This window comes from Tamandua tetradactyla, chromosome 7 (genome assembly GCF_023851605.1).
Source record: "Tamandua tetradactyla isolate mTamTet1 chromosome 7, mTamTet1.pri, whole genome shotgun sequence".
NCBI classification, from domain to species: Eukaryota; Metazoa; Chordata; class Mammalia; order Pilosa; family Myrmecophagidae; genus Tamandua; species Tamandua tetradactyla.
This window is the reverse complement of record NC_135333.1, coordinates 159,803,620-159,823,658: the sequence shown is the minus strand read 5'-3', so window position 1 is coordinate 159,823,658 and position 20,039 is coordinate 159,803,620. Positions and strand designations below refer to the sequence as shown.

The 20,039-nt window shown below is 34.6% G+C and overlaps 1 long non-coding RNA gene across 2 annotated transcripts; it reads right to left on the bottom strand.

Moving 5' to 3' along the window:
* Window positions 1-1,016: 1,016 nt before the first annotated feature.
* Window positions 1,017-13,240, bottom strand: LOC143690281 (uncharacterized). Of its 2 annotated transcripts, none has more exons than XR_013179104.1 (4): window positions 13,131-13,240; window positions 3,472-3,568; window positions 1,336-1,395; window positions 1,017-1,128 (listed from the first exon to the last, which is right to left on the bottom strand). It is a non-coding gene; the product is annotated as an uncharacterized LOC143690281 (long non-coding RNA). The 2 variants fall into 2 exon arrangements; XR_013179103.1 differs by having other exon boundaries at window positions 12,957-13,221.
* Between the last annotated feature and the right edge of the window lie 6,799 nt (window positions 13,241-20,039).

Genomic DNA, 20,039 nt, shown 5'->3' with positions numbered 1-20,039 from the left:
ACTGGTCTGAAAATAATGTGGCTATGTGTAATGGAAGTAAGGAAGACTGAACTTCGCAGGAAGAGTAATCCAATGTGAGAGTTGCATATAAAATATCTATCCGTATAAAAGTGAACTATATCATATAATCCCTTCATTTTATTAGTGAGAGCAAAGGATCCACAGAAAATATCTGACTGGTCTGAGATCACAGAGCTAGTTTTGGCAGGTGATGTGGCTCGGTATCTTGACTTAGAGAACTGAGTCCTTTCCATTACAACAACAGGATGACCACTTGCTGAGTGTGATTATCTGCTGAAAATCAGCAACTTTTCTATCCGTTTATCCACACAGTCAGCCACCCAATGAAAATATACCTGAATCCTTTCTTCCCCAAGGCTAAGTACTAACAAAATAAAAATGTATAGGATTTTTTGAGTAAACTTAAAAGAGAGCATAAAAGCTTATAACATTTCAGGTAGAATACATTACACAGAAAGGGGCCAAATTCATCTAGGAATTTGAAAATGAAAATAAAAACATCAGTTTTGAGTGATTGAATCAAAGAATAATTTATTTCATTTTATTCCACAGTCAAGTCAATTGGACTTAGTTTTCCTGTATAAATTATATTTGTATTTTCCCGAATGAAATGATATGTATTGGATTTACTTCAAAATAGTCAAATATGGGTAATGTGGGGAGTGTGAGTGGGAAAATAGCTGAAATAAGAATAGGGATGGGTGTATGCGAATGCATGATACCATTCTCTCTCTGCTATTAAATATATTGAAATGTCTTCATAATAAAGTATGAAAAGTGTTTATTTCCCCATTTATTTTAATGTGATCCAGGCTATTTTTGACTAAATATTAGAAGACTCTGGAGGATCCCCTTAAAATAGGCATAGTCCTATTCTTGGGCTCATGTCATTCCCTGTATAACGGGTCCTTCTTTTGCCTTTGCCCCTTAAAGTGTCCCCTTGACACAGAGACAATGTAAAGATTTTTTACATGTGACTTTTTATTTTCATTTTACTTCATTTTTGATGTTTTCCAGCTCTAAGGGCCATAAATGATACTTGCTCTACCTACTCTTAGAGTCAGTATGAGATACAGAGAGATGCTGGAGATGCAAGAACTTTGCAATCTGTGAAGATGAAAAAAAAATGTCAGTCGTAGTGATAATAATGATCCTGATGATGACGTTGATAATTGCATTAAGAGGTTTTCTTTCTATTTCGTCTTACAAAGCCACCCCATGAGCAATTTAGCTTCTTATTTAATCTGTGTTGACATTGACCAATTGCTTATAGCAATGTAATAAATCAGTAGATTTCTGATGATCTCCATTTACCTTTGAGTGAGTACTGGTAAACTTTAGGTCTACATTTGAATATTCTTTTTTACCCCTTACCTAAAAAAAAAAAAATGAAAAGACCATTTAATTAGACCTCAAGATAGAGTGTGACTTTCATTTTAATGCTGAGCTATTTTTTTATCCTAGAATATCTTTGACTAATTAGGAGGTTGGAAGACCTCTATGAAAGATTGTCACTTATGTGAATGAAACTGCTAACGCTGATATTAATTTTACTTACTATTTTAATTCTTGTCCTCAGCATTTCAAGTATCAATTTTTTTTCATACATTACTTTATGGGTTACTTACCGTCTTTTCTCAAGGAAAGAAAGTAAAACACTTTCCTTCGATGTAATTTCATGCAACTCCCAGTTTTCTTTCCAAATAATCAGAATCTCTTGAAGGACTCTAACTAAAATAAGAGCAAGTCTGCAGTGTCTTGTGAGTTAAGTGTGTCAATCCATTTTCATAACCTTTAATACTATCATGTTTAATATGAGGTAACATGAAGAAAGAGCCTAATATGTGTATTTCACAATGAGATAATTTCTTTCTAATTTTAAAAACACCAAGAGAAGAGTTATTAAAGTTCATATTTAAAATATGTTAATATATTAGATAACAAAGTAACACTATTAAGGGAGATGAAGTAGAGTCAAAATACTAAGACAGTGTCAAAGTTAGATTACTCAACTCATAATTAGCTCCCAAAAAATGAATAGGGATTTTTTTAGACCTAAATTAAAAAACTTGAGAAGAGTGACTCATTTCACATTTTATAGTTACTGTCTAAAAGTTTGAAGAATATTACTAGAACTTTTCTTACTTTGCAATCCTGTGTAATTCATTTTATCTTTTGAAATATTTTAAACTATTTATTGAAATATTTCAGTGTACAGAAAATTCTGACATGATTAACATGTTAATACTTTTCTATAGTTTCAAAAATAAATAAATACAGATAACAGCAAAATCCTCACACTCCAGCTCCATCTTAGGAGTTTAAAAACATGCACATAAATGACACACGCTGTTATCAAGCATGTTTTCATGCATACCATGTATATCTGACTATTGACCATAATGTTGTTTTGTGTTCTTTTGATTTTATATGTGATTTCACATTGTGTATGTATTTCTAAGGTACATTTTCATTTTCTAAGTTCCCCCAAATAAAGGTAAAATCACAATAAAATTGGATAATAAGTTTAGCTAGTTCAATTATATAAAACATCTTAAAAACAGCTCCCTTTGCCTGCCACCTTTTTGACAAAAAAAAATTTTGAGAGCATGAAATGACAAAAATGTTAGTGTAAACATTCACCATTTTGATAGCCAAATCATCTCAACTTTCACAGCCCAGTAACCCCACCCCCTGGCTCCATCTTCTCTTAAGCAACATGAAGGTGAAATAGGAATGCATTAAATTAGAAAGTATTAGGATCCAATTAGTGTTTGGAGTCAGTGACTTGGAATCATATTTAATCTCTGAACTCAGTAAAACAAGCATATATTGAGAGGTGAATCGGACACCTGTTTCGTTCAATTTGCTACATACCCTAACAAATAAAGTAGGGAACAAGTTTACTAATCTAAAATTCATACAATGAAAATGTTGTTCCACGTTTATTATTTGGGTTTTGAAAGTTATGTCCCAAGAGACAAATTGTGTGTTATATGCAGTGATTATTTTCCATTCACCCAAGAAAGTATATTAAATGCATCCTGAGTCCAAGGTATAAGAAAAATATTCAAAGTACAGAAGGGCTACCAGAAAAGTAATGCTTGCATAGGGCAGTGCCAAGTGATGTCCAATTTGAGTTTCCTGGAACGTTTACACCCCTGTAGCACTAGGTCAGGGATTTCCACCCCACAGCCTCAGTTCCTGCCAACACCAGGAGCGTAATACTTACAGGTTCCAGATGTGGATTCTGGTTAGTGTCACTGGGCGTGAAGGATACAGCAGGTAATTTGAGAGGTAGCAACTGGGGTGGTCTTTGCAGACATGGAGTTGAGGAAAATTAAAGTAAACTTCAGGAAGAGACACTCAAGAGAAAAGGCCTAAGCAATTTATTGGTCTAAGAGACTCCTGATACCATATACTTACATTCTGAAATAGTTTTCCACTTACCTTCTTTCTTTTATTTCATGTCCTTCAAGCATTAACCTGATGTTTCTTATTTCATTCTTTCACTCTTCCTGCTGACAAGTGTTTCCTGTACTCTCTCCTATTGGGGTAAAAAAACCAGTCTGATTCCATCACCCATTTTCAGAGTTTAACTAAGGGGACCATTTGGCCCAAGCCTCTGTAAAGGAAAGACTTTAAATTTGACTGCTTCTGTTATCACCAAATAAGGTTATACATTGCCATAGGGTACACTGAAAGGATTTAAAGAGGCTTTGGAGAAAGGATTTAAACATTTAAGTATACCTGCAGTGTAAAAGTGCCACCATGCTTATAATCTTATGCCGTCCTTGTTTTTTTAGTACACTTGGATCTCAAAAGAATGGCCATAGCCAGATCCTTTCTTAATTCTGGGGAGGCATAGTCACTCCCTCATTTCTGAAGTTGAAAATAATTGCTCAACTGAGCTTTTTTTTTTTGTAGTAATAATTCTCCTGCTTAATTTTCCCCCTGTTTTTGGGTACAAACCTCAGAAGAGAAACTCCTAGCATGAATAGCATTGCTTCTCCTTGTGCAACTAGGAAGGTTATTACCAATTGATGTGGATGCTCTTTCTCGCTAAGACTATACAGAAAGACCTCAAATCTTTCTAAACATAGCATGTTAAGGACTCAATAGCAATTTACCGGTTAGTGAGATGAAATATATTTGTGAACACCTACTTAGAGCCTATAGAAAAAAATCAAATCAGAGGGAGCTGCTAAATGGATTACTGAGTATATAAAGGATCGAAGACTTAAATACTCCTGAGAAAAGGAAGAGAAACAGAGACTCTATTCCTCCAAGGGATTGCATCAAAAACACTCAGGGTAAGGGAAAGTCTGGTGCACAATAATGCTGGGGTAATATGAGTAAACTGAGAAAAAAATAATTAGGCACTGAATCTGCTGCCCTAAGGCCTTAGGGGTTGAGGGGAGAGGTGAAAGGAGAAATTAATTTTTATTCTCCTCTCTACCCTCTTTTCCACAGCGTTCCTCTCCTTTCTAAGCTAATAACCCTTGGACTAGCCCCATGAAAGAACACTGATGTGAAGATAGAGGAGTTTTAGAAGTATTAGGCAACAGAAGAAAGAAAATCTCAAACAGCAATAGTGACGAATGTGTAGTTCTTGTGGTCTTAGGAGCGATTTCTTTTAGATAGATTTCCATACATAAAATAACTAATAGAAGATAATGAGTGCCTGTCATGCTTTGGATCCCATAAAATTATAGTATCCTTTAGGGATTCCAGTAAATTGCCTATGTATAATATGTAATGTGTGTCTGTCTTACTCCCCCTGCAAGTTGAAAAAGTGATGCATTGGACCCATGTAGCCTGGGGGCCAGGTGGCAGGTGGGCTCCTTTAATGGACAGAACAAGCCCCTGACACACAGGGCTCTTATTGTGTCAGTGATCTACCTAGTGCTCACTGTATCTTATTGGCTTTGGAATCTCTGGGAGTTTCCACAATTGATAAAATAGGCATGGCGATATAAGGTAAGAGGAAAAAATCTTTCAGACTTTAAGTTAATGGATCCCAAAGGCCAGTGCAGGACAGCTGCAATAAAGTTATTTAGAAAGCATGTTAAATATAACTTGATGAGAATAACCCCTAGAGATTCTTATTCAGTAGCTTTGGGTTAAAACCTAATAATATATATTTTAAAGTCTCCCTAGGTGGTTTTGTACATATGGCCAGAATTAGGACCAGCTGCTCTAAGTTTTCCTGAAATCAACCACTCAAAGGACATTCATTACAGGGGCATGAAAATTAGCGGTAATCAATTGCTCTCATAGGGCATAAACAACAGCATTTGACCATTCCCCCTTTCTTTCAATCTTTCATTAAACATGAAGAGAACATTGAAATAGTCAATAGCTTCTCAGGACAGACTGGTAACATGTTAATGATATTTGAATGGTGGCATTTGTCCATTCGGGAGTGAATTGAAGGATATCGTAATTTCAAGTGGCTGAACGACCATCAAATAATAAGTTTGGTAACAACAACCACATCATTACTCAATTGGGTGGCATTTGAATTGGTATCCTAAAAAGCTCCCACTGTTTTGTTTCCAAAGTGGAGTCTCTTCCTTAAAACACTGAAAATTAGTGTGACTGGAAATGATAATGTTTAGACATAATTTTCCTAATTTCTCCAAACTAAATTTGTACACTATACTTTGCCGTCTTCCTCCAAATTGTGGCCATGATGTTCTCCTGAAAATCTTAAAGAAACACAAAAACTTTTCTAATGGACATTTCCTGTTTTGAATGTCTTGTAATCTCCCATTGCTAACCCTCAGAGCACATTTAGTCTCTTAATCCAAAATTGTTCTTTGGAAGTTTAAATAATAAATCAGCTTGGGACAGACACTGCTATTGTTTATGAGACTAAATGCACCTCAAGCAGTAACTATAAAAGATATGAAAGATGCATTTTATATTTTTAAGCTAGGGATTGTACTGAAATACTAACTATCTCTCTATATTTAAATTCCTAACCATGAAATCGCTAGTGGAGAACAATACTTAGAGTCCAAATTTATTGAGCTGTAAACCAAGAGAGATGAAAATTATTTACATATCTCTCCCCATTTAATTTCAAAAGGGTCAGGAATATTTGTTTTCTAATACACTCTCTCACACATAGAAATTTGTGTGCTTTTGGACAATACTTAATATAAGCCATTATTCGAAATTACAGATAGTTCACTTAATAAAAATGGAAAACCTGACAGTCTCTTTGTCTTTTAAAAATTATTCCCATGTGTTGTAATTTAGCATGGTGTAATACACTTGGAAAATTAAAGTAATAAAACCTTAGTTTGTTGTCTGAATGGTGGCAATGATTGTCTCAGTGGGTGGCTGCAAATGTGAGGAGAAGCCATTGTCAAGTTATACAGACAAAATAAGTACTATTTACAGACAAAATAACTACTGTTTACTAAGGTATAATGTATAAGAACTAATAATAGGCATATTTTTGCATGAAAAAATTACCTCCCTAAGAGAACTTGAACAATTAGCTTCAAGACAGTTAACATATATATGCTTTCCTTCTAAACCACTCAAAATAACCTTCTGGAGAAAGAAATCCAGAGCTGAATTCTTCTCATCTTTCTGTGTGGAATTATATGGGTTCATGTATTATACAATGAAGTTAATACTAATAAATGGTGATTATAATAATGAATTATTAATATTTTAATGGCATGATAAAATGATTATTGTAATCACGTGAACACCAGAAACACATGTAATTGTAACTATGCTGACTATTATTATAGTAATTTGGAAAATTAGTGCACAAGAAATTAATGAAGGACAACTTCAGAATGAGTCTATGAGTACGCAAATACGTAAGTAAAAGGAAAATTATTAGAAGTCAAGGTTAATGAGCTAGACAAGAAACTTTCTAGAACTGTTTGTTTCCATAAATTATTCTTCAGAGAATAATTAGAACTTTCACAATGCAAGATCCCCAACAACCAGCAAGATTTGGGGTAGATCCCCTGGATCTTAGAGTTGCAATTGCTAAGACATGGAAACCTTCCATCAAGTCCTAATATGCTGAGATTTGAAAACAGCAGCATGGCCATGAACTTTTAGTAGGACAGATATGTACTTCTCTGAATGGATCCTATATAAAAATAAATTTTTCAGATGAGTCTTTTAAAACTACAAATAAACTTTTCTCTTATTTATAAGAATACTGACCAAGACTGGTAAGTTTTATCCTATTGAACAACTGGTGGTGACAATAAGAAAGTTCCGGGCTCTCCTAATAAGCACTTTATGTCTATTTTGTCAGTTAATCTCAAAACAACCCTATGGGGTCAGTAATATTATGACAACCATTTTTATTAAAAAGGAACGAGAGACAGAGCTGTGAAGCATTTTGACAGGTTTGCACAGTTAGCAAGTGGAAAGGTTGTGTTTTCAAACCCAGGCACACAGACTACAGAATTTGAGTCCAAATCCACTTCCTTATACTCCTTTAAGTGATATTTAATAAATTCATGGACAAGAAATCATATTGTGATTGAAAGTATATAATTTTCTGAACATTTTCTACACAAGCCACACAAAGGTGAGACCAGATGATAGGGCTGGATCACAGCAGGGTATTTCCAGAATCAGAAGATGACTTGAGGGTAAGAATAAAAAGCAAATTTGTGAGAAGATAATTAAGGGTTAGTGACAGGAAATTTGTAACACATAAAAAAATCAGAGAGCCTGAAAATGCAGATCTATGACAGCTGCCAAGAGTGTAAAGAATACAGGTATAGGTCACAAAAGGGGCAAAGGGTGGTCAAGGTGACAGAGTTCAAAATATTAAGTACAAACAGAGCTTGTGTAAATAGAGATCATTCTTATGTGTCTTTCCTTAGGTCATACATAGGAGAATTGGATGCAGTAGATGATGCAATAGCAGAGTAGATACTGAATTGTTCAAAATCGAAATTCTAGTCTCATTATTTCTCCCTGACATTCTCTACTCCAAAATGGCAAGATTAAACTCATGCAATCACTGGAATAATGGCAAAACAGGATTTGGCAAGGAATTCATGTGTTGTCCTTGGACAGTTCAATTGAATCTAAAAACCCACGAATAAACCAGCAACATGGAGATTTTTTTATTTTTTACTTTAATTTTGTTTTTTTCTATCTCTAGTGTACTTTGTTTTCTCGATTTTATTTTACTGAAGTTAAACAGTGCTCTTCTTTGTGTAATGTTTTTGTATCCTGCTTCCATTCTTCTTACATAAATGTTATATCACTTCCTCCTGGTTTATCAATGTCTGAGTTTTGTTTCAAGTTTCAGCACAAGATAATGCTTTTCAGAAGAAATTTTTCTTGACCATCAAAATGTAGACAGACCTCTTATTTCTTTGAATCTATCTGGACTCACAGAAAATATCATTTTGTATGTCCTGTCTCTTCAACTGAATTGTAAGCCCTTGAAGATTAGGAGCGATTGGATCTTGTTCTTTGTATATGTATTCTCTAACATCTGATTGAGGTAAAATTTCTTGAATTACTTTAATCAACTATCCTTTACCAGATACTCATCATATGTCAGACACCATTGTGGAAGCTTAGGTTGGAAGGGATGTTTGTCAAAAAATAAAAATTGACAAACAATCCTTCTCTCAAGTAGCTCATAATTTGATGGAAGGAGTTTGCAAGTCAGAAGACACCAAGTTATGCCACCTTAACAAATTACTACCAAATCATAGTCCCTTACAAATAAGGATTCTTTACATAGATTTAATAGTGCATGTCCACTAACAGTCAGCTAATACTCTGCTCTGAGTGATTTTCATTCTAAGGTCCAAACTGACAAAACAGACAGTCACATCACAATGGCAGAGGTAAAGGAGGGAAAATCACCTGATGACTCAAGTTACACACAGCACTTCCTACCACATATTTTTGGCCAACGTAAGTCACGTTTTAATTCCTTATTTCTGCAAGACTGGGATATATAATATATAATTCTCCACGGGATGGAGGGAATGATGCCTCAGAAAGAGACTGTTCAGTGAATGGTAATACAATTTACCTCACGGAGAAAAATGTAAACAGTTAGTGATAATTCCTATCAGAGAGATATATATAGAGAGAGTCATCTGGGAATGACTCACCCAAAGTAGAGATTGTCAAAACACCCCCTATGAGTGTCAGGAAGGACCAGAAAGATCATCTAATCCAAGAGTCTATTCAAGCATTCCATAAATGCTTATTGGTGGTAATGAATAGAAGTCTAAAAGGCAATAAAAATACCATGTTGACCATGGGATCTTTCTTTCCAGTGAAGATAAATTTCTATGAACTTGAAAATGGTAGGCAAAAGAATAATATAGATCATTATTTTTAAGTATGTGAGTGCTATACATGTAATAGTATTGTATTAATTATGCACTGTGAACTTATTTACACCCGAAGTATCTAGTTGATACTATGTTAATTATCTTTAATTATATCTATAATTAAATTATTTTGTTATTTGAACTTTTGGTCTAAAAATCTAAGAAAATCCAGCTTCTAATATAAAGTCCTGATATATTCCCCTTTATTTTCTTCTAAGAGTTCTATTTTTTTAACTCTTAAATTTTTGTAATTAATTTTTTTTATTAACGGGAAAAAAAAGAAATTAACACAACATTTAGAAATCATACCATTCTACATATGCAATCAGTAATTCTTAACATCATCACATAGATGCATGATCATCGTTTCTTAGTACATTTGCATTGGTTTAGAGGAACTAGCAACACAATATGTTGTGAGGTGAATTGAAAGTGACATCCACTTTCAATCTCTTTTAGGTGTAAATTCAGCTTTACCAAAAAAGGAATGGGACTATACTTTTCCCATTGAAAGGACTTGGCACCTTTGTCAAAAATTAATTGGCCATGAAAGTGAGGGCTTATTTTTGATTTCTTAAATAGGGAAGTGTGAGTCTTCCAGCTTCATTCTCCCTTTTAAAGATGTGTTTTGCTATAGCAGAGCCCATTATTGCTCCATATAAATTTTGCACTGTAGATTATTGGAATTTTTTAAAAGAGAATCCATTGGACCTTGTTTGATGCTGGCATATCCTCTCTAATTTTTTTATTAGAGAAATTGTAGATTTACAGAAAAAAAACATGAAAATACAGGGTTCCCATATACCCCCTTAATGTAGGTATTTTGCATTAGCTGTGTGTGTTTGTTATAACTGATGAAAGCATATTGTAATTGTAGTATTAACTATAGTCCATAGTTTACATTAGGGTGTGTTTTTTCTACTATACCACCCTATTATTGACACCTTGTGTAGCACTTTTGTTATAATTCATGAAAGGACATTTTTATAAGTGTACTATTAACTATAATCCATCGTTTACAATAGAGTTCATAGTGTTGCACAGTCCTATGTTTTATCTCTTAATTTTTATACTAGTAATATATATGCAACCTAAAATTTCCCCTTCTATCCACATTCACATGTATAATTCAGTGCTATTAATTATACTTACAATGTTGCACTACCATTATCACCATCCATTTCCAAAACTTTACAGTAACCCACATAGAAATTCTGAACAAATCAAGCATTAACTACCCATTTCCAACCCACAACTTAGCACTTGAGAATCTAAATTCTAAATTCTATCATTATGAGTTTGCTTATTCATATCATTAAATCATAAAATATTTCTTCTCTTCTGGCCATATGATAAAATTGTTTCATATTCTGTGATAACAATAACTTATTTTATGCAATTACATTTCAATGTTTAGAATGGTCTATAAAACTCTTTTCCAAATTTGTTTGCTTTAAGAATTTTATTCACAATTTTAATAGTTTTTACTCCAATAGTTCAAAGTTTATCTAAATTGAAATCAATGCAAAAATTATATGATAGCTGCAAAGATCCAACAAAGTTTGTTTAACTTGACATTATTTTCAATACAACACAAGCTTTGTGAACATCCTGATAATAAAAAACGCAGTAACTGTTCGGTGCAATAGTAGCTCAGTGATGGAATTCTCGCCTCCCATGCCAGAGATGCAATTCCCAGTGGCTACCCATGCAAAACAAACAAACAAACAAACAAACAAAAAACAAGAAAAAACAATAGCTGATTTATTATGAGTGGTAAGAAAATAAATGCCATAGAACAAATATGTAGCAATTTATGAACTGTGTGTCCAAAAACTAAACTGTACTGGTTCATGTACACAACACAAAGACAATGATAGTTAATCCAATCATCTTTTACATTTTGCTCATTTTAAGTCATATAAAAACATAATTTATCATGCATTTTTTACTTTTATGCAGTTACATTTGTTAAAGTGGTTTAATTAATAAATTTTAAATCTTAAGAAATATGGAATCTAGTCCTCCATCTATACTTCTCTCCCAAGTGTAGACATTGTTAGGAGTGAGACTGAATCCTTTATACCAAGTACCCAGCATATACTAAGTGTGCAATATATTTCTATTAAATGAATTAATGAATGCTTACATCTGGGTTTATCAACATCAGAAGTTTTCCACTTGTAATATTTATTTTTAGTAACTTATCTTTTCATATTTAGTTTCCATATTCACTGCCAATCTTTCTTTCACATGAATTCTCTAATTCAGCCCTTTAATTTTTAGGAAGAGATAGCTTGCAAAAGTTTTAGAATTATCAGGTTACAATATTTTTCACCTCAAAGTTCTGTAGACTTTAGTTTTCTGTCCTTTAAAATGTATTGTTTTACTGAAGTCTCTTGTTAACCGGATTTTAGTTTTGGAAGGGTAATTTATTTCCCTTGCTTAGATGTTTTCAGAATCCTTTATTTTAGACATCTAAAATTTTAGCAGATATGTTTCAAGGTAGATTTGATTAATTGGTCCTAGAAACATGTTAATTTTTCAGTCCCCAGCTCAAAATCTTTTCTTTTTTCTTATTTTTAACTAACGTCCTAGAAAGCTGTCTTCTGGAAAAGGTTTGGTTATTGCTTCTATTTGCTTTGTTTTGTTTCCTTATACAAAAGCATTTATTGAGGTATAATAATTTGTTTATAATAAGGAGGCTATTTTGGATTGTATCACATCTCTTACACAAAGCATGTTTAATGGTTGGTCCTTGGTATGTTGAACCCATTTGTAAATGAGACCTTTGAAGATGTCATTATAGTTAAGGTATGGCCAAATTGAATGAGGGTGAGCCCTAACTGAATGTGGTTGAAGTCCTTGTAAACAAAGGAAACCGGACACAGAAAGGGATGCCACAGATAGCAGCCAGAAGCTGAAAGTCAATGAAACTCAGAACAGAGAGGAAAAGATGCCACCATGAGGTTGCCATGTGACAGAAAAACGAAGGAGAAATGATAGCTGGCTGTCAGCCCCAAAATGCTATAGTCTCCTAGGAGAAAGCATTGTCTTGCAGACAATTCAGTTTTGGACTTCTGGTCTCAAGATTGTGAGCTATTAATTCATGTAGTTGAAGCCAACACATCGTATAATATTTGTTTTAGCCTCTGGGAAACTAAAAGAAAGGCCATAAAAATTACTTGAAGAGAACAATAACCATAAAAGAGAGGCCATGTAAATTATTTGAAGAGAGTAAATTATTTGAAGAGATGCAAATTATTTGAAGAAGCCATGCAAATTATTTGAACCATCTCATATCTTCACTGAATTCCATTCCCAACATACATTCCAGTAGTACTACAGTGAGAGGTTAAAAGAATAATAAGGTAGAAACATTCAGAAGAAAATAAAATGGAATTTATAATAGGAAACTGAAGTGAGGATATATTTACCTGTTCAAACTGGTGTTTACCATAAACCTTAAAACTTTTTTTAAGCCACTGTTATTCCACTTTACCCAGCTAGACCTAGTATCATATCATTCTTTAATCTACATCATTCCACACATTTTTGACCTTATTTTCCACATACCTTCAGTAGAACCTCCATACCAGCAGTTATGTGGCCACAGCCCCATAGTATCACACCCCCTTTTCTCCAGTGATCCTTTCTCCCTGAGATCTTCTGATATGGTAATGTTCATTATAAGTACCTCCTACTCTGTTTGAAAACTTCTGTCATTACCGAAACTACAAAGATCATTACCTCTTTGGTCTTCTATTCAACAGAATGTTTAAACAGGTTCAAATAAACAGGTGCTGTCATCTAAGTAGTCATTGTGGTGGATGCTTATCTATTACTGCCCAAGAGTAGAGATGAACAAACAGGTGGAAGTAATGACTTTGCAAAGCCAACATCATCACAATAAGCTCTTATCATCATCTTGGTTCATCTTGGCTTGCTCCCCATTCCCACAAAACTTCATCTGTCTATATCACCTGCATGCTGTATCATCAACCATGAAAATACCTCTTTGGTATGAGGAATACTCCTTTCCTTCCTTTGACTTCTCTTATATACCACTATGTTTATGCCCTAGTTACAATTGCTACTTTCAAAATTTCTATTACATTCCATAAATGCTACTAGATAGAAGTCTCATATATATATATTATGAGACTTAGAACACTTCCATCTTTTCATGACATGGGGCTTGCATCATCATAGATCCTGGCTATAGCTGGGTGTCTTGAGATTTATTGCCCTAAATTTTGTGCATAACCCCAGGAGATTATTCATCCTACTTCCCCAGTGGAAGGGAATTTTCACTATGCTACCAACCACAAGCTGTGCATTAATCTCAATTCCTCTTCTCTCATTTACTTTCTTCCATATCTTCAAACTTATACTTTTCACCTCTGTTCATTTTATCTGAGCTCCTATCTCAATATATGCTTTACTTTCTCTTCTACTCCTTTGGAAAAGACAGATATACAATTTCTCCTCAAAGTCTGTGGTGTTAGGCTCTTCTTAGAAACATGTTATCATACAATAAATCCTAAAATCTTCTGAAATATTTCTCAACACAGGGAAAAGTTAACTGTGTTCCATGGTAGTTTGGGAATCTTTGATTAAGAACATGCTGAATATATTAAGCTGCAAGTTTACAGTTCTAAGGCAGTGAAAATGTCCCAATTAAAGCAAGGCTATAAAAATGTCCAAATTAAGGCATCCAGGGATTCATACCTTGGTTCAAGAAGGCCGATGATGTTCAGATTTCTCTCTCAGCTGGAAAGCTATATGGTGATGCTTGCTAGCTTTCTCTACAGGCTTTTACAATGGCTTCCCTGGGGCTCTGTCCATTCTGTTGGCTCTGTTGGTTCTGGTGGCTCTGAAGCTTTTTCCAAATGGTTCCCTGTTAAACGGCTCCAGTAAGCAACCCCACCTTGAATAGGTAGAGACACAGTTCCATGAAAACCATCTAACCAAAAGTTATCACCCATAATTTGGTTTTTAGCTATAAAACTACTAAAGTTCTTCTGAAATGGTAGTGTTTGTGGAACTAAGTAATAACTTTATCCATTCTTAGCATCAAAATGAGATACAGTTCTCTCTGTAATCAGTTGTATCTCTGCAGACTAGTTTCCCTAGCAAAAACAAAGCTGTTCAAAATTATATGTTTAGATGATACCATATCTGAAAATTGGGCTTTTACTGTAAGGTTATGAGTGTGGGCATTTGAATTAATTAGTTGATTAGATCAGGAGGTAAAACTGAAGATTGTAAAAAGGATGCTGGCATGATCCTCACTTCTGAATTTGGCAGAGCTCCACCTAGACTGGACTTAACTGCTAGTATTCTACATATATTGCTAGTTTTTTCATACTTCCATTTCCAGAACTCTTTTTTCTTCACTATGCTTCCCCATTTTTCCCAACTAGGAGTGGCCATAATACCCTATATTGGGCAATATGACAGAAGAGGGAGTGTGCTGTGTGGATTGACTGAGAGTATATTTGCTCTTCTAATCAGTGAGACAGAGGTTCCCATTCCCCACTTCTTCCTGCCTTAAATGTAGACATGATTGTGGATCTGAGGCAGCCATTTTGTCACCCTGAGAGGACAGCTGGGCTAAGAGAATCACAGAAATGTTGGTTTTGGCATTACTGAGCCAATGACATATTAACAGCATCCACCTATGACTTATGATACTATTTTATAGAGGAAAGAAAAAAATCATACTTCCCATTTCAGACTTCCCTTGATGATAATGAGTACAATGCTGTCAAATATTTGGAGAAAATAATTTTCCTTGGACAAAATTTAGTACAGAGAAGTTGGATTTCACACTGGAGATAAAGAGACACTCTTCCCTCTGGGTCTTGTGGCCCTGAAAGTCTGGGGGCAAAAGATGAAATATCTTTGGAGCTTTTGCAATGACAAAGGAGATAGTGTGTGGCACACAGGAGCAAATGAGAGACTCAGTAGAGTAGTATCCTATAGGTGATCTTGAGAATGAGCCTACAGACTTTGAGCACAACTCAGTATAGCAATGGGGAGATGTCCTGATGTTCTTCTTCTCTTCCTTTATCCATTATTCCTGAACCCTTAGCAAAATATTGCTGAATGTCAAGTCTGGAGTCAGTTGGAATATGAGAGGATAAGAAAACAGTGTCCATGCTTGACTTTGAAGGATGAAGAAGGGTGCAGCTGCTGCTGGCCATTCCATAGTGATCACCAACAGATGATAGTAGTGCCTACATCGTGCCAATCTCATTATAAAAGGCAATTGTTTGTCTGCTTAAAGGAGAGTTCAGAGAAGAATAGCACACAGTACATGTTCCTGAGTATGTGAGAGATAACACACAGAGGAACTCTGAAAAACAACTGGGGGACCCTGTCTAAGATGTGCTAAAGACTGGTAGGGGATCCTATATCATCATGCTTTGAGTGTACATGGAAATGCAACTGAATGTTATTGGCATGAGCTAGCGAATACAGGAAACTATTTGGTTGTTCATTTATATTAATATAAAATGCTTTACTTCAAAAAAACAAAATATATTCTACTTATCATTTTTAGATTAGATGCTGTAGCTTTCAGGATATCCATTCTTGGAGGTAGAGGGTGAGAATGACTTAATTGAAGAGTGTGAACATGGCCCACCAAGTTCAGCATACAGGGAATTTCTTCTCTCTTCCTTACTTTCACACTATTTTGTGAAATAAGTTTCATATAAGTGGTGGATAAAGTAAAAAGTTATTTTTAAAGTTTGCCAGGATACTTGCTGATGCTAAGGGGGTGGTTTGACACATGATTTTTCATGTTAGTGTCTCTTCCTGAAAAGATCAGTTGCTTGCATAGGAGGAGATCAGTTGTTTGCAAAATATCCCTGACTCACTAGTCAGTTTGTTTTCTTTCTTAGGGACATTTTCAGTGACTAAACATGATTGGTGAACTTTACCACGATGCTTTGATTTTTATAACATATACAGAGTTTCAGGCACCAAATGGTCTTGAAGACCCTATCAGTCTGTCCAACTGTCCAACTTTATTTTATTGCCACAGTTTTTTCAATTAGAATAAAAATAGTTGCATTGTGCCTTGCAGCTATTGATTGAGAAATTTAGAAATAAAAGAAAATCCACTAAATTAATTGATCATATCATTAAGAAAACAATAAATTAATTCACATATTCAGTCATTAATCTGTTTTGAGGAAATTGTTTCTTCATCAGAGAAACTTGACAATGAAACACTGAATTTGAAATCTGTGACCAGGACTTTTCCAACAAAGCAAACTTATATCCATGTGGTGTGACGTAAACCAAGTTTTCAAATTCCTGCTCCATTTCTTTAGAAAGTTGACTAAAAGTTATTTAATTAAAACCACTGCTTATAGTAAAATCAATCACTTTATCATTGCATTGACACTTCAAAAAGATCAAGGGGCAAACCAGAGAATGAAATAATGGCTTGCAGTTCCTCTAGACTCTACCAGGTGAGAAGATGGGCAGTCTAATGAGTCCTCAGTGTTAATGGTCGTAGACTAGGCTCCATGTGCCCATTCATTCATGATCCTTTTCTATAATTGATACAAGACAGATTAGTAAATTCATAGGCTGATGAGAGTTTGTTTCAATAGTAGTAACTTTAGCTAAAATTTCTGAACATTTTTTTATTTGGTATACATTGTGCTTAAGCATTTAACTTGTTTTATCTCATCTATTTCCCCCCTACCCAAATATAAAAACAAATAAAATAATGGTAACACAAAGCATTTTATGCCCCAATATTTAGTATTAGGAAATTTCCTATTTTCCACAAAGTGGAAATGTGGAATTTCCAGGAATGTTTGGAGAAGTAACATTCCCAATTTTTTCTGCTAGGCAGAGTCATATATCCTTTAAGCTGTTAGTCGCCAAAAGTGGGAAAAGAACTATAACTAATAAGGTATCCGTGGTTGAGAAAGTTCAAATAGAGTTGAGAGGCTACTCTGTAGGTGACTCTTACACAAGCTTCAGTTAGATATTGCTATTTATCATGGTTTTTGAAATACCAACCCAAACTATTCTTGCCAACATTAAAGAACACCTAGGGCTCTGAGATTCTACAAAGTTGCACGTACTATGATTGCTTTACAGAAACCTACAACCTCCAGATTGGTTCTTAGGCCAGATAAGTCCTGAAACCCAGAGGGCCCAGCCTCTCCAGAACATCAACTAGCTCCACCTCCCTATCGCATATTATCAACAGACCTTTTCAACACGAAAAAGTTAGAATGGGCATAACCAAAATACCCCTAAAGATTGGGAGAAATGTTAAAGGGAAGGTAGAGTTATAACAAAGACCATAGAAATCTTATCCAAATAAGTTGACTGCTGAATGATTGTATTGATATTTCTTTTAGTCTCTAGTGTCTTGGGGCAGCTAAAAGGAAAAACCTAAAATTGTGGAACTGTAACCCATATCAAAATCTGAAATTTGTTCTATAACTAAGTGTTGAAGTGTGCTTTGAAATTTATTGCCTTTTTTTGTATATATGTTATTTTTCACAATATAAAACTGTTAGTGAGTCAGTAATGGGTTGGATAATGCATTTATTCTCATAGATAACCATTTTTACAAAGAGAGTAATTAAAAATCAATAATATTGCCAAAGTCTTGCTTTCTTCTACCTGTGACAAATAGATTAAATTGTAACTCTTAATTGTAAAATTGATAGGAGAATCTGTCTACATTTGGTTACTTCTTTTTGGCTAAAAATTAGTTAACCTAGGGTTGGCTTAAAATTTAGTTAATGTTGGGTCATCAATGACTTCACCCCACCCCCACTAATTATATGTTTCGCTTGCCAAGATAATTCTCAAATCAAATTTGAAGGAAGCTTCTAGCAATATTCATTACTTGTTTGTGCTTTTTATATTTGTTCCTTACCCAGAATGTTTTTATTTTATTTTATTATTATTTTTTATGAACATAAAGAAAAAAAAAGAAATTAACACAACATTTAGAAATCATACCATTCTACATATGCACTCAGTAATTCTTAACATCATCACATAGATGCATGATTATCGTTTCTTAGTACATTTGCATCGGTTTAGAGGAACTAGCAACACAACAGAAAAAGATATAAAATGTTAATATAGAGAAAAGAAATAAAAGTAGTAATAATAGTAAAAAAAAAAAAAAAAAACCTATAGCTTCATTCAGTGTTTTAACATGATCACTTTACAATTAGGTATTATTGTGCTGTCCATTTTTGAGTTTTTGTATCTAGTCCTGTTGCACAGTCTGTATCCCTTCAGCTCCAATTACCCATTATCTTATCCTGTTTCTAACTCCTGATGGTCTCTGTTACCAATGACATATTCCAAGTTTATTCTCGAATGTCAGTTCACATCAGTGGGACCATACAGTATTTGTCCTTTAGTTTTTGGCTGGACTCACCCAGCATAATATTCTCTAGGTCCATCCATGTTATTACATGCTTCATAAGTTTATCTTGTCTTAAAGCTGCATAATAGTCCATCGTATGTATATACCACAGTTTGTTTACCCACTCGTCTGTGTGTCCAGAATGTTTTGTAGTTTTAAGCTGACAGCAGTCTGGAAGATTTTCTTAAATATTTGCATGATTACTCTTTAAATTTAAATCATGTAAGTGCTTGATCATATAATTCGATGATCAAAAAAGAGAAGCTAATGCTTGGGCCTATTTTTTCCTCTATGGCTGTAACACCTATATTTTAAGGAAGGCCATAAGAACTGTCTGTACTTTCACAGGTTGCCTGTTGCAGCTTACTTCTTATTTGACCAGTTGTGATGATATGCTGCTATTTTCATCCTTAACAGTACCTTGTCTTTAACAACCATCAATGATTTGGTGTTATTACAAATATCCCTCATTATCTTCAGCACTTTCATCATGCTTCAGGCTCATAATTCAAATTTCTCTCTTTTAATAATTAATCCATATTCTGACTTGAAAATACACTTTTTAAAAGCTAACACTTTAGAAGGATAAAGACAGACTGTCTCTTAGTGGATGTTGTTAGTTATTAGTGCTCCATCATCTTGACCTGTTCCTCAGAGTAGCCTAGTTTTCTTCAGGGACAACCCAGGTGTCTGCCCTCCCACAAAGAAGCCTGATGATCACAGCCTCTTCCTTTCCTTCCCTTTCTATCCTAAGGAGCAGACCTATGACTCGAGCTTGCAATCAAACCGCTACTGAATCATTGTCTGGAGGATTTAACATTAAAACTTTTGCCAACTTCTGAGGATTTCTACAACCTGCCCTTATAGTTTCTCCACAAATTTGTCTCTAAATAAGATTTGACACAGTCTTACAATCTAACAAGTCCAATTCCCTTATTTACTTTTGCAAATATCCCACTTTTATCTACCTCCCTATTTTGTCTGTGCTGCTCTCCACTGCCAGATTTTTGCTGAAAAAATAAGTCTTTCTTCATCTCACCCCCAAAAATTCCACCCCAACTGTTCTGTCCCTTGGTAATCTCTTGTGTCTTTGATCTCACATGGTATTTATATTTGTGGTTGGCCCTCTGGGCACTATATTACTCATGTTTTTGCCTTGTTCTATGGATGTTTTCTGTGTAGGCATATTTCAGTAACTCCACAGCCTCTTAAAGATCAAAGCCTCTTGCAGC